We start from the raw sequence: 14670 nt of genomic DNA, 5'->3' as shown, positions 1-14670 counted from the left end.
TTGGAGGAGAATATTGAAAGTGCCATGGGCTGCCATAAGAACCAATAGATCCATGTTGGAAGAAGTGCAGCCAGAGTGCTCCTTGGAGGCCAGGATGGCCAAACTTCATCTCTCATACTTTGGACATATTGTCACTTGGAGAAGGAAATCATGTTTGGTAAGGTGGAGGGTTAGAGAAAAATAAGATGACCGCCAATGAGATGGACTGGCCAAGTAGCAGCATTGATGGACTCAAGTATGGCAACAGTAGTGAAGTTGGCCCAGGATCAGGCAGTGTTTACTTCTGCTGTGCATAAGGTCGCTATGGGTTGGTGCTGACTCGATGACACCTAACAACAACAAAAACAACTAAAGACCTTTATAAGCAGGCATGTGGAGTCCTGGTGTGGCACTGTGGGTTAATGCACTGGACTGCAAAGTTGGTTTCAACCTCAAGGTTGGCAGTTTAAGCCCACCAGCTGTTGCTCGAAAACCTTATACAGGGTCACTATGGGTTGGAACAAATTCTATGACACTTATGAACAACAACAACAAGTAGGCATAACTGAGAGACTAATGATCAGAGAAAGGTGTGCCTGTGATTGGATCCTTAGCATTTCTCTTTATGAATTGTAATCTATTAATTTTCCTAATAAACCCTATAATTGTGAGTATTGTCTGTAAGTTCTGCATGTCCATTGCAATAAATTTTCAAACCCAGGAAAGAAGTGGAGAGTACCTTGGGAGAGACAATTTTTGTCAAAATTGGAAAAGAAGGTTTGAGGATTGAGGCAGATGTTAAGGTTGATTCTCCTTCCCTCTGGTGAAGTCAGAGGAGATCAGATGCCACCCCACAGCCATTTTACACCATCTCAATGTGGGTCTTCCTCTTTTGTGCAGACCCATTGTTTTTTTCTTTTCTCTACTTATCATGGTGTTATTTATTGGTTCAGTGGTGAGGATTTTTGTTTTCTTTATATTGAGGTGCAATCTATACTGAAGACTGTGGTTTTTGATCTTCATCATGTCTATAGGGGACCAATAACACCAATGAGGTATGCATACATTAGAACAAGCATCCATTTGAGATCAAAAGGGCAGCATATACCCAAGGACAAAGTTCATAGGGTTATGCAAAAAGGAGCAATGGAACCAGGAAACATAGGCATAAAGTGGTGTAACATATGTGATGTTACATTGTGAAGATTGCAATCTATGCTATGAAACAAATGTGTATGAACTGTTGAATGGAAAACTGATCTGTGCTACAAACCTTTACCCAATTCACAATAAAGAGTAAAAAAAAAAAAGAGGTGTGGGTGAGTAAAACTCTTCTATGTCAAAAGTTATTTCAAGTCAATATGAAAACCAGAAGAAATACAAATAGCAAGCAAAGTTGTTGTTGTTGCTAAGTACCATGGAGTCAGTTCTGACTTATAGTAACCCTGCATAGGATTTTGGAAGCCCTAAATCTTTATGGAACAGAATGCCTCATCTTTCTTTCCTGGTGTGCTCAAACCACTCTCCTAGTGGTTAGCAGTCTAGTGCTTATCCTGCAGAGCCACCAAACTCCTAGCAAGCAGCGAGTAATTAAATCAAAGCAAGATTAAATTATTGTCAGTTCCTTACCCTGGTTAGCATCCTTCAATGACTCCCTATTGTTTTAGGTATAAAATTCAGAATTAGTAACCCAACATCCAAGACGGCTTACATTTTGGGGTCTCCATATCTATCCCCTCAGTCACTCCCCTCAACATCGCAGCTTCAGTTGTGACATATCTTTTTTGTTGCACTCTCTCAGAATGGACATACTGTTCCTATTAAGTGCTGATGGAATCAATTCCAATTTACAACAGCCTGTATACAGTTTTCAAGGAGCAGCTGGTGGGTTTAAACTGCCAACCTTGTGGTTAACAGTCCACTGCTTATCCAACAGCACATACTAAGAGGCTTCAAAAAGTTCATGGAAAAATTCCATTAACTTTTTTCTTTTTAATTTTTTCTTAGGAATTGAGTGAAAGTTTGCAGAGCAGATCATCAGTTTTACATTCAACAAGTCACATACTTTGCCCCACTACAATGACTGCAATCAGTTAACAGTATTTACCTCTATTCACTTTAACGCTTGTATTCCTATGTGTTTCCCACTACCTTCTTCTTTCCTCTGTCAACCTCCCCATTGTTGTATATTGCCTCCCTCATCACCTATGTTAACATGTGTCTATCTTCTAGCCGTGAATAATTTTCCCTCCCTACCTGTAACCTTCATAGAACGTTTTTTGTTTTTTTTTCAAATAGGGTCGTGCATTCCACTGTGCTCTTCTCCCTAGGCTCCTCTGTCTCTGGACTGAAAGATTAACTACTCGCCCATTTTTGTTACAAAAATTAGACCCTTTTTTTTTTTTAACCAAGTATATTGTCTTTCTCCAGTGACTGATTCCATCTGATAACCTGTCCAAAATAAGTAAGACAAAGTCTCACCATCCTTGCTTCTACAGAACTTTCTAGGTGTGTTTTTTCCAAGACAGATCTGTTCATTCTTCAGACAATACATGGTATATTCAATGCTTTGTGTCAACACCATAATCCAAAAGCATCAATTATTTGATCTTTCTAATTCATTGCCCATCTTCCACATGTATATAAGGAGACTGATCTTCACTTCAGACATGCTATCAGTAGGGACCAGTCCCTGGAGAAGGACATCATGTTTGGTAAAGTGGAGGGTCAGTGAGAAAGGAAAGACCCCAAATGAGATGGGCTGGCACAGTGGCTGCAAAAATGAACTTAAGCAACATTTGTGAGGATGGCTCATGACTGGGCAGTGTTTCATTCAGTTGTGCATAAAGACAATATAAGTGGAACTGATTCGATGGCACCCAAAAACAATAGTTAAGTATTTCAAGTCTTCTCTGCTTCCTGAAAGCAAGGTTGTGTCATCTGCATATTGCAGACTGTAATGATATATGTATAAAGAATATATATAAATGTAATTATAAAGAAAAGTTTATTATCAAGGATATGGTTTACAATTGCAGAGTCCCACATCCCCAGCTTAAGAGCGAGGAGGAGCCTTTCTCACATGTCCATTATATAGAGAGCAGGCCACACTCCCAAGGAAGCATCCCCTCAATTGATTGGTTGTTTATAGTTACTCATCATGGAGTTAACTATGTTTGTATTAAGTTTCATCACCGTGGGAATAAGCACATCTCAATGCTAAACCGCTGGAAATCCTGGCCTAGTCAAGTTGACTCAAAACCCTACCCATTACAACGTATCTCCCTCCAATCCACATGCCATACTCTTCTTCATATAATCCAGTTTCTCAGATTACTTGTTCAGAATACAGACTAGATATGATGAAAAGATACAACCTGCTGCACACCTTCCCTTTTTAAAAAACCACTCAGTGTCCCCTTATTCTGTTCTAACAACTGCCTTTTGGGATATGTACAGATTCCTCATGTGCTCAACTAAGTGTTCTGGAATACCCATTTTTTTTGCAATCCTATCTAGAGTTTGTTAGGATCCATACAGTCAAATGCCTTTGTATAGTCAATAGAGGCCAGGAAGCATCTTTTTGGTATTCTCTGCTTTCAGCCAAGATCCATCTGATATCAGCAATGAAATCCCTCACTGCATGTCTTTTCTGAATCCAACTTGAATTTCTGGCAGCAGTATATCAACAGGAAGCTGCCAGAATTCAAGTTGAATTCAGAAGATGAAATACAGTGAGGATTACATTGTAAATGTCAGATAGATCTTGGCTGAAAGCAGAGAATACCAGAAAGATACTTACTGTGCTTTACTGACTATGTAAAGGCACCTGACTGTGTGAATCATAACAAACTATGGCTAGTATATATATATGCATGTGTGATATATGCATATCTATGTACATATATGTAGACCTGGTGTGATGCTGCAAGTTAATATGCTGGACTGCAAAGTTGGTTTGAAGTGCAAGGTTGGTTGTTTGAGCTTACCAGTCACTCCTCAGAAACCCTATACAGGGTCACTATGGGTTGGAACTGACTTGATGGCACTTAACAACATTATCTTGTTTGGAATCCTGGTTTGGTGCTGTGGGTTAATGCGCTGGACTGCAAAGCTGGTATGAACCGCAAGGTCAGTGGTTCAAGCTCACCAGCCACTCCTTGGAAAGCCTATACAGGGTTGCTATGGGTCAAAACCAATTTGACAGCATTTAACAAAAATAACAACATATATATGGCTTACACAGGTGTAGAGGTTGGGTTACATGTCTGACTTCACACAGCTGCAGGGCTGATGAACCAAGATTAGCAGGTCAGATGGCAGGCAGGTCTTACAGGTAAGAAATGAAGCTGAGGATGACTTCTAGGATCAGCAGGTAATAGCACAGGCCAGTGGCTCAAGTCCATTGAACTGGAAGTCAGAGGAAAAGCCAGATGTAAAATCCAGACCCAGAAGAGGCCAATGTCATGGAGTGAGTTGTGTTACCCCAAAATATGTTTCAGCTTGGCTGGACCATGATTTTCAGTGATTTGGTAATTGTGTGATGATCCCCCATGATATGATCTAATGTGATAAATCAATAGAGGATTAAGGGTGGGATACAATGCCCTTAATCCTACCATGACCTTGGTTTGATGTATGGGAGATTCCTAAGGGTGTGGCATATTGTTGTTGGTGTTACATGCCATCAAGTTTGTTACAACTCACAGTGACCCTATGCACCAAAGAATGAAACACTTCTTTTGTGCACCATGCCCCACAGTCTTCACAATCTTTATTATGCTGGAACCCACTGTTGTTGCTGCTATTTCAATCCATCTTGTTGGGGGTCTTCCTGTACCTCTCTGACCTTCCACTTTATGTCCCTCTCCAGGGACTGGTTTCTCCTGAAATATAAGAAACAAAGTCTTGCCGTTCTCTCTTCCAAGGAGCATTCTAGCTGTTCTTCTTCAAAGACTGATTTGTGTGCTTTTCTGATAGTCCGTGGTACTTTTAATATTCTTCTTCTACACCATAACTCAAATGCATCAATTCATCTGTGGTTTTCCTTACTCATTGTTCACATTTCACATGCATATGAGGCTTTTGAAAATACTATGGCTTGGGTCAGGTGCACCCTAGTCCTCAAACTGATATTTTTGCTTTTTGAAAACATTAAAGAGGTCTTTTGCAGCAGATTTACCTAACATAATATGTCCTTTGATTTCTTGACTGCTGCTTCCATTACTATTGATTGTGGATCCATGCAATATGAAGTCTTTGACAATGTCTATCTTTTCTCCATTTTCATGATGTCATTTTTGGGTCCAGTTATGAGGATATTTGCTTTCTTTATATTGAGGCGTAATCCATCCGGAACTTTAAAAAAAAAATTGTTTTATTGTGAATTATGTGATAGTTTACGTGGGAGAACATTAGTTTTACATTTATCCTATCGTATATTGTTTCATTGCCATGGTTACAATCACCTCCAGACATCATTAACCAACCAAAGGATACACACTACAATCCTGCCCCCCCCCCCCCCCCCCCACCCCAGTCATCAGCACACAGCCCTTCTCCCTCTCTGTGTCTAAAATCCCCAGCTGCTCCATCTCTCCACGTCATCATCTCTGCCTCCCTCTCAGGCATCACTGCTTCTCTCCATCCGGAACTTTTATAGACCCTACCTGACAGTCATAAGCAAATATATCCTGAAGATAAGTTGAGGTTATTTGCTGAATGCAGACACTTGTCCTGACTCTTCAAGATTCAGCTCTGCCTAGTCCTTTCTCCCTAGAGGCCTGTCCTTAGTTACTAAACTTTTTTGTGCCATCAAATATACTAATGTAGTGTCTTATCTGCAGAATCAATTAAAATCCAAATAGATTTATCCATGTCTTTGCTGAAAATCCCCTAATATCCTCTCAATGAAAAGTCAAAGAAATACTCTAATAATTCAAGATTTTTATCCCTAGAGGCCTCATTGTTCCTGGCAACAACCGTTACAACACCTTGTCCTGTGAATTAAGAAACTCGATAACAGGGACTATATATACATTTGTTCTGTATTTCTGAGGCATTAATCACATCGTTATTCCTAGATTTCCTATAGTCCAAAACCCTCATTTATTACTTCCTAGAGTACTGATGTGGCACTGTTGTATAAGCACTGGACTGCTAACTGTAAGGTTAGTGGTTCAAAACCACCAGCTAATGCTTATAAACTGTATACAGGGTCACTATGAGTCAGAACTGCCTCAATAGCACTTAACAATGACAAATGTTCCTCTGGGTAGTGTTGACATTTTCACAATGTTAAATCTTTCTATCATGAGTATGGTATATTCTTCCATTTTTGTAAGTCTCTTTAGCTTTCTTGTAGTAGTGTTTTGTAGGTTTCATGTATAGGACTTTCATTTCTCTGGTTAGATTTAATCCTAAGTATTTCTTCTTTTGGGTGGCTATTGTAAATGGTATTGTTTTCCTGATTTCCTTTTCAGAGCTGTCTTTATTTTTTAGAAGAATCCAGCTGCTTTTTGTATATTGATTTGTATCCTGTTATTTTGCTGAATCTTTCAATTAGTTCTAATAATTCCTTGCTGAGCCTTTGTGATTTTCTATGTATGTTGTTGTTGTTATTAAGTGCCATTGAGTTGATTCCAACCCATAGCAACCCTGTATAGGGTTTCTAAGGAGAAGCTGGTGAGTTTGAACCACTGACCTTGCAGTTCAACCTGTACGCTTTGCAGTCTGATGCATTAGCCCACAGCACCACACCAGGACTCCTTTGAGCTACTAGGGCTCTGTAATCTAATCATTAAACCAATTTAATTACAAGAAGAAGTACAGTCAGAATGCTCCTTAAAAGCCAGGATGGCAAGACTTCATCTCATACTTTGGATATATTATCAGGAGGCATCAGTCCCTGGAGAAGAACATCATGCTGGGTAAAGTGGAGAGCCCACCAAATAACAGGGAAGGCAGCAGCAATTGGATCAAGCATAAGAACAATTGTGAGGATGGCACAGAATCAGGCAGTGTTTCATTCTGTTTTACATAGGGTTGCAGTGAGTCAGAACCAATTAGATGGCACCTAACAACAACACAGAATATCAGAAAGATGTTTACCTGTGCTTTATTGACTATGCAAAGGCTTTCAATTGTGTGGATCATGACAAGCTATGGACAACTTTGTGAAATATGAGTATTCCAGAACACTTAATTGTACTTATGAGGAATCTGTACCTGGACCAAGAAGCATTTATTCAAACAGAGCATGGGAACACTGAATGTTTTAAAATTGGGAAAGGTGTACGACAAGGTTGTGTCCTTTCACCATACTTATTCAACCTGTACGCTGAGAAAATAATACGAGAAGCTGGGTTCTATAAAGAAAAATGTGGCATCAGGATTGGAGGAAGACTCATTAACAACCTGCGATATGCAGATGATACAACCTTGCTTGCTGAAAGTGAAGAGGACTTGAAACATTTACTGATGAAGATCAAAGAGCACAGTCTTTGGTATGGATTACATCTCAATGTCAAGAAAACAAAAATCCTCACCACTGGACCAATAAGCAACATTCTTATCAATGGGAGAAAAGATTGAAGTTGTTAAGCACTTCATTCTTTCTTGGATCAACTATCAACACACACGGAAGCAGCAGTCAAGAGATCAGACACTTATTGCATTAGGCAAATCTGCTGCACAGGAACTTTTTAAAGTGTTGAAGAGAAAAGATGTCAGCTTGAGGACTAAGGTGTGCCTGACCCAAGCCATGGTATTTTCAATAACCTCACATGGATGCGAAAGCTGGACAGTGAATAAGGAAGATCGTCGAAGAATTGATGCCTTTGAATTGTGGTGTTGGAGGACAATACTAAAAGTGCTTGGGCTGCCAAAAGAACCAATAGATCTATTTTGGAAGAAGTGCAGCCAGAGTGCTCCTTTGAAGGGCAAGATGGCTAAACTTCATCTCTCATACTTTGGACATATTGTCAGGAGGGAACAGTTGCTGGAGAAGGATATCATGCTTGGTAAGATGAAGGGTCAGAGAAAAAGAGGAAGACCCCAATGAGATGGATTGGCCAGATGGCAGCATCGATGGACTCAAGTGTGGCAGCAGTAGTGCAGTTGGCCCAGGATCGGACATTATTTCGTTCTGCTGTGCTTAGGGTCACTATGAATTGATTCTGACTCGATGGCACCTGACAACAACAACAACATGTATAAGATCCTATCATCTGAAAATTGAGTTTTACTTCTTATTTGCCAATTTGGATGTCTTTAATTTCCCTTTCTACCTTATAGCTCCAGTTAAGACTTCCAGTATAATGTTGAATAAGAATGGTGATAAAAGGCATCCTTGTGGTACAAGATAAACATACAAAAACAAGTTAGGAGTGGGCTTCTTCCCGCCATTGCAAGATGGCGGCTCCACTAGGTGGTATGTTTTCTGGGCAGCCACCGGGGCCCCCGCCACCCCCACAAGGACTCCCCGGCCAGGCCTCGCTGTTTCAAGCCGCGCCAGGGGCTCCCAGATCCTCCAGTAATACGTTGGTGGACGAGCTGGAGTCCTCTTTCGAGGCCTGCTTTGCTTCTCTGGTGAGTCAGGACTATGTCAACGGCACCGATCAGGAGGAAATTCGAACTGGTGTTGATTAGTGCATTCAGAAATTTCTAGACATCGCAAGACAGGCAGAATGTTTTTTCTTACAAAAAAGATTACAGTTATCTGTCTAGAAACCAGAGCAAGTTATCAAAGAGGATGTCTCGGAACTAAGGAATGAACTGCAGCGGAAAGACGCCCTGGTCCAGAAACATCTGACCAAGCTGCGCCATTGGCAGCAGGTGCTGGACGACATCAGTGCGCAGCACAAAAAGCCGGCTGACCTCCCGCAGGGCTCCTTGGCCTACCTGGAGCAGGCATCCAACAACATCCCCGCACCCATGAAGCCTACCTGAGCACCAGAGCCCATGGCCCCCTGGATACCTGGTCTTGTGGGTGTGGCCTGACTGGGGAGGGCAGGGGGAGAGCTCGTTGCCATAGAAGGAGATGGTTTTTGTCTTACATTCCCACCTGAACTTTTTCCCCTTGTTTTATAAGCTGTTGATTTTGAAGTGAGTACTTCCTACTATGCCTTAGCTGTGGTCAACCTGGCAGATTTGTTTTGTCTTTAAGTGTAGACTTAGTTTAGAGTGATAGCCAATTATTGATTCGTTTTTAGAGTTTGGGGATTTTTTTTTGGCTGTGTGTGTGTGTGTGTGTGTCTTTTAATCTCTTTTGTGTGTCTACTTGTCAGATGAATTTGTCTGATAGAAGAGAAAATGACGCTTGTCTGGACATCAGGAGATGAGGATTTGGGTTGTAAGCCTCGTGTGATAATTAGTCCTCAGCACAGACATCCCTTAGAAATATTGGGGGGGGTCGGTTCTAGACCACCCCAATGAAGCCAGTGTGGCAATCAAGCGTGTCTTTGTAGTCCATGTGGCAGTTAGGCCTCCAGTGTGCTGTGTTAGTGTCTGTTAGTATGCAGTAGCGTGATGAAAAGGTTTGAAATCCTGTGAGAATGATCAGAATGTGACGGGCACACTGTTGGAAAAGTGGCCTCAGGAGACTTGGCTCAGTGCAGGGCTGCCACTGACCTTCCATTTCTTATAAATATGTCCACTAAATGTGGCTAAGTGAGGTGTACCTGTAGTGGTGTGGATACACCTGCGAGTGTGTGATGTTCCAGACTCTGAACTACCTCAAGAGGGGGAATCTAATGCAGCACAGTCTGCCATGCAGCCAGAGCTCTCCGAGTGACGCTGTTTTGTAAATACTTAAAAGGAGAGTAACCTCCTAAGTTACTGTGGCTGTAGTGCTACTTTTAATGGGATACGTTTCTTCTTTGGTGTGAATTTCTCTTTTGAGGGGTGGGGTGTGAACACTAGGAGTGGGTTGTGTCCTATGTGAAGTGAGTCCCTGTAAAGAGCGGGCAGGCCCTGTCCTCATACAGCACAGCAGCTGGGGACCGTGAAATAGCTTACAGGGCTCGACGACATTTGCTGGGCACTGTATTAGTTTTGTTTCATTTTCATTTTGCTTTTCTGGAGCAGAAGCAGTTTCCATTAAGGAAGGCGCTTATTCTTAGATGGTCTTGAGATCTAGGGACTGGGGCCCCAGGGTAGGCGGTGGACAATAGGATGGCCCTCCTCAAGAGCACCTCCAGCATCAGCCTTTGTGAGTGGATGGATCTACTTGTTAACTTTATGGGCTCCTCAGGTGAGCATTGTTCCTGGTATTAACTGGATAAGATTTTTTCTGTTTTATTCAGTCTCTTGTTAGATTACAGCCTTCCCCCAACACAGACACTTTATTGTCCTTGAATGCTCTGCATTTCTGAGACTGCTCCTTAGCCTTGAAGGCCCATCCCACATGCATTCAAAGCCACTCTTACTTCCTGGTGCGTGGAGCCTTTGAACCCCTTCACCCTACATCCCAGGACAGGACTTTTGATTACCTCTCTGACCCATGAGTTGAATTAGTGATTTGTATCTGTCTCTACTTTTGCTACATTGTTAAGTGCATGATAATCATGCAGTATTCCTTTTAAATGTACATATACAAGAGGTCTTCACAAAGCTTGTGGAAAAGTGTAATTAGATAAAAATTAAAAATAAACTTTCTCAGTATAAACACTTAAAAAAAAAAAAGTTAGATTCCTCTATACTAATAATGACAAGCTGAAAAGGAAACTAGGAAAGCAATACCATTTATAATAGTTGTCCAAAGGATGAAATATTTAGGAATAAATGTAACCAGAGAAACAAAGGACCTATGCAAAGAGAATTACAAAACACTACTATTAAGAAATCAAAAGAGACTTACAAAAATGGAAGACTATACCATGCTCCTGGCTAGGAAGACTTAACATTGTGAAAATGTTAATACTACCCAAAGCAATTTACACATATAATGCAATCCCAATCCAGATTCCAATGACACTCTTTAGAGATGGAAAAAACAATTACAAACTTTATATGGAAAGGAAAGAGACCCAGGATAAGCAAAGAACTGCTTAATAAGAAGAGCAAAGTTGGAAGTCTCTCACTCCCTGATTTAAAAATGTACAACATGGCTACAGTAGTCAAAACAGCCTGGTACTGGTACAATGAAAGATATATAAATCAATGGAACAGAATTGAGAATCCAGAAATTAACCCATCCACACACATACAGCCAACTGATCTTTGACAAAGGGCCAAAAGTACACTGAGTTGGGAAGACATAGTCTCTTCAATAGATGGTGCTGGCAGAACTGGAATCGATATGCATAAGGCTGAAACAAGACCTTTATCTCATGCCATATACAAATATACATATATTATTAAAGACCTAAATGTGAACTAAAGACCTAAGCATGAATCCCATAATTATAAAGGTCATCAGTGAAAAAATAGGGACAAATTTAAGGGCTCTAATCCAGGGCAAACACAGACTAACAAACATTGTGAAAATTATACAAACAAAAGAAGACAAAATAGATGATTGGGACATTCTAAAAATTAGAAACTTATGTGCATCAAAGGATTTCACCAAAAGAGTAAAAAGGGAGTCTGCAGAATGGAAAAAAATCTTTTGCAATTACATATCAGACAAGGGACTAATTTCTAAAATCTATAGGAAACTACAACACCTCTACAAGAAAAAGACAAGTAACTCAATTAAAAAATGGGCACAGGACACGAACACACCTTCACCAAGGAGAACATTCGGGCAGCCAACAAACATGAAGAAATGTTCATGATCATTAGCCATTAGAGAGCTGCAAATAAAAATAAAAATGAGATATCATCTCACACCAGCAAAACCAGCAAAATTAAAAAATTCAGAGGAAAATAAATGCTGGTGAGCATTTGGAGAGACTGGGACCCTCCTACATAGCTAGTGGGAATGCAAAATGGTCAAACCACTCTTGAAAACAGTATGGCACTTCCTCAGAAAGTTGGAAATAGAAATACCATATGATCCAGCAATTCCTCTACTTGGTATACATCCACAAGAAATTTGAGCCATAACACAAGCAGATATATGCATACCAATGTTCATAGCATCACTATTCACAATAACAAAAAGTTGGAGACAGCCTAAGTGCCCATCAGTGTAAGAATGGATAAACAAACTTTGGTACACACACACAATGGAATATTATGCTACTTTGAAGAATAACAAGGCAGTTGTAAACCATCACATAACATGGATGAACCTGGAGGACATTATATTGAGTGTAATCAGTCAGTCACAAAAGGACAAATATTGCATAAGACCATTATTGTAAAAGCTTAAGAAAAGATACCCATACTAAAAGGGAAAAAAAATATTTGTTAGTTACCAGTGGGGGTGGGATGGGGTGTTTTGGGGGAAGTGGAGGGAGGCAATGGTAGAGCACAGGCTAAGGGCAGACTCATCATAGCTTGGGTGTTGGGGAGGGCAATACACAAAAAGGGGGATGGGTGGAAGAACAAGATAGGGGAACACTGAGACAGGTTTGCATGGGCTAAATGGGACAGAGGTAAATAGTGATGCATGCTCAACCTTGGAACAATAAGGCTCTGTAATACAGGGATCGAGGCATAGTATGAAGAGGGAAAATAATACTAAGATGCTTGACTGTCTTATGAATATTAGTTTCCCTTGTCTACTATTGTAAAATAGACACTTAAGTGGGATAGAAAAGAAAGTCTGTAAACATGATTACAGAAAGCTTGTAAGTCCATCTTAAGCCTATAACTGATTGGAATACCTAAAAGGAGTTCTAGAATTTGCCCAGTGAAATAGGTCTCTTGCAGAGCCTTACAGTATATAGAACCTTAGGTGGAATCCTGAGTTCCATCCAGAATCTTCTGAGGTAGGACATTCTCACTAGAAAGGACAAGCAGACCAGCCTGGAACAGAGTGACAGAAGATACATCTTCAAAGAAATATCATAAGGAAAAACCCAAAACATAAATGGCAGTATGATTGGCTACTACAAGAACAATCAAGTTGTTTGCCATGAAGCCATCAAGGCAAGTAATCAAGTCCCTTCAGAACAAACCCCCCTCTAAGACTGAAACTCAAAGGGATCACATGAGCAGGCATGTAAGTTTGCTGGTGACCACATTGGTCTAGTGGTGAATGGAAGAGGGGAAAAGGCAGCAATGAAGAAATGGGCTGAGTTCAACCATGATCCATAAACTTCTGTTGACCTGGAGATGAGAGAGAGAAGAGGAAGGGCTGGTTGGTACAAAGTGTAGTGAGACCTGTGAACTCCTGTGCCCATGAACAAGGACATAGCCACAGAGGGCTAGAGCTGAGAGTGAAGTATCCAGCTGATATGAAGTGAGGGGAGATGCACAAGAACACCCAAACTTGCAGACAGTACCTATTTGACCTTGTTGTTGCTAAGTGCCGTCAAGTCGGTTCCAACCCATAGTGACCCTGTACAGGGTTTCCGAGGCTGTAAATCTTTACGGGAGCAGAACGCCTCATCTTTCTCCCACGGAGCAGCTGGTAGTTTCGAACTGCTGGCCTTAAGGTTCGCAGTCCGATTCGTAACCACTACGCTACCTAGACAGTAACTATTTAACAAGAACTCAACTTGTTGTTAGGTGCCATCGAGTCAGTACTGACTCATAGCGACCTTATGCACAGCAGAACGAAACACTGCCTGATCCTGGGCCAACCTCACTATCGTGGCCACACTTGAGCCCACTGATGCTGCCACTCTGCCAATTCATTTCACTGGGAGGTCTTCCTCTTTTTCTCTGACCCTCCACCTTACCAAACATGATATCCTTCTCCAGCGACTGGTTCCTCCTGACAATATATCCGAAGTATGAGAGACGAAGTTTGGCCATCCTGGCCTCCAAGGAGCACTCTGACTGCACTACTTCCAACACAGATCTTTTGTTTCTTTTGGCAGCCCATGGCACTTTCAGTATTCTCCTCTAACACCTCAACTAGAAGAAGATTGTTTTTATAAAGGAAATGAGGGTAAATTGCTATAATTTGATGAACTTGACCTATATTCATGGAGGTGGAAGCTCGGAGTACCAACAGAGAGGGAAGGAGTCTTAACATAAAGTATCAATGCTACCCCGACTGTATACAGGGTAAATAGGGATAGGCAACTTAGGCATTGGCTACCTAAAATGAGGGGGCAATAAAGGCACGAAGTGACTGGCTTACAAGGTTTCAGGAGGGAGTTTAGTTTAAGAGTGTGTGTGGGAAGATAGAGTCCCCACTGAATCGTTTTTATCTTGTCTAGATGGGTGTGGTAAAAAGAGATGGGGAAAAGATTCTTATGCTTTAATAGTGAGTAAGTGTTATCATGACTAATTGAAACTGTCACAACTGTAAAGGTAGACGTTTTATAACAAAAATGGGAGAGTAGTTAATCTTTCAGTCCAGAAACAGAGGACCCTAGGACCATCAAGGGAGAGGAGCCCAGGTGGAATGTGGCACCTTATTCAGAGAGGCAGTGACACCAGGGATGGAGACAGAGATGGGGACATGGAGAGAGGGAGCAGCTGAGGACTGTACATTCATGGAAGGAGAGGGAGTGCTAGCTAGTGACCAGGAGGCAGGCTTGCAGAATGTGCCCTTTGGTAGTGTAAATAATTATATATGTCTGAGTTTTTAAAGTAAAAAAGAACTGTAATGAATAGAGAGAACTACTG

General features: G+C 41.2%; 1 pseudogene; it reads left to right on the top strand.

The window, feature by feature from the left end:
* The first annotated feature begins 8391 nt into the window (after nucleotides 1-8391).
* On the top strand, nucleotides 8392-8928 carry LOC102814735 (annotated as a pseudogene).
* Nucleotides 8929-14670: the final 5742 nt, after the last annotated feature.

The sequence above is a fragment of the Chrysochloris asiatica genome, unplaced genomic scaffold, assembly GCF_000296735.1.
Source record: "Chrysochloris asiatica unplaced genomic scaffold, ChrAsi1.0 scaffold00002, whole genome shotgun sequence".
NCBI classification, from domain to species: domain Eukaryota; kingdom Metazoa; phylum Chordata; class Mammalia; order Afrosoricida; family Chrysochloridae; genus Chrysochloris; species Chrysochloris asiatica.
This window is presented reverse-complemented; position numbering and strand designations above follow the sequence as displayed.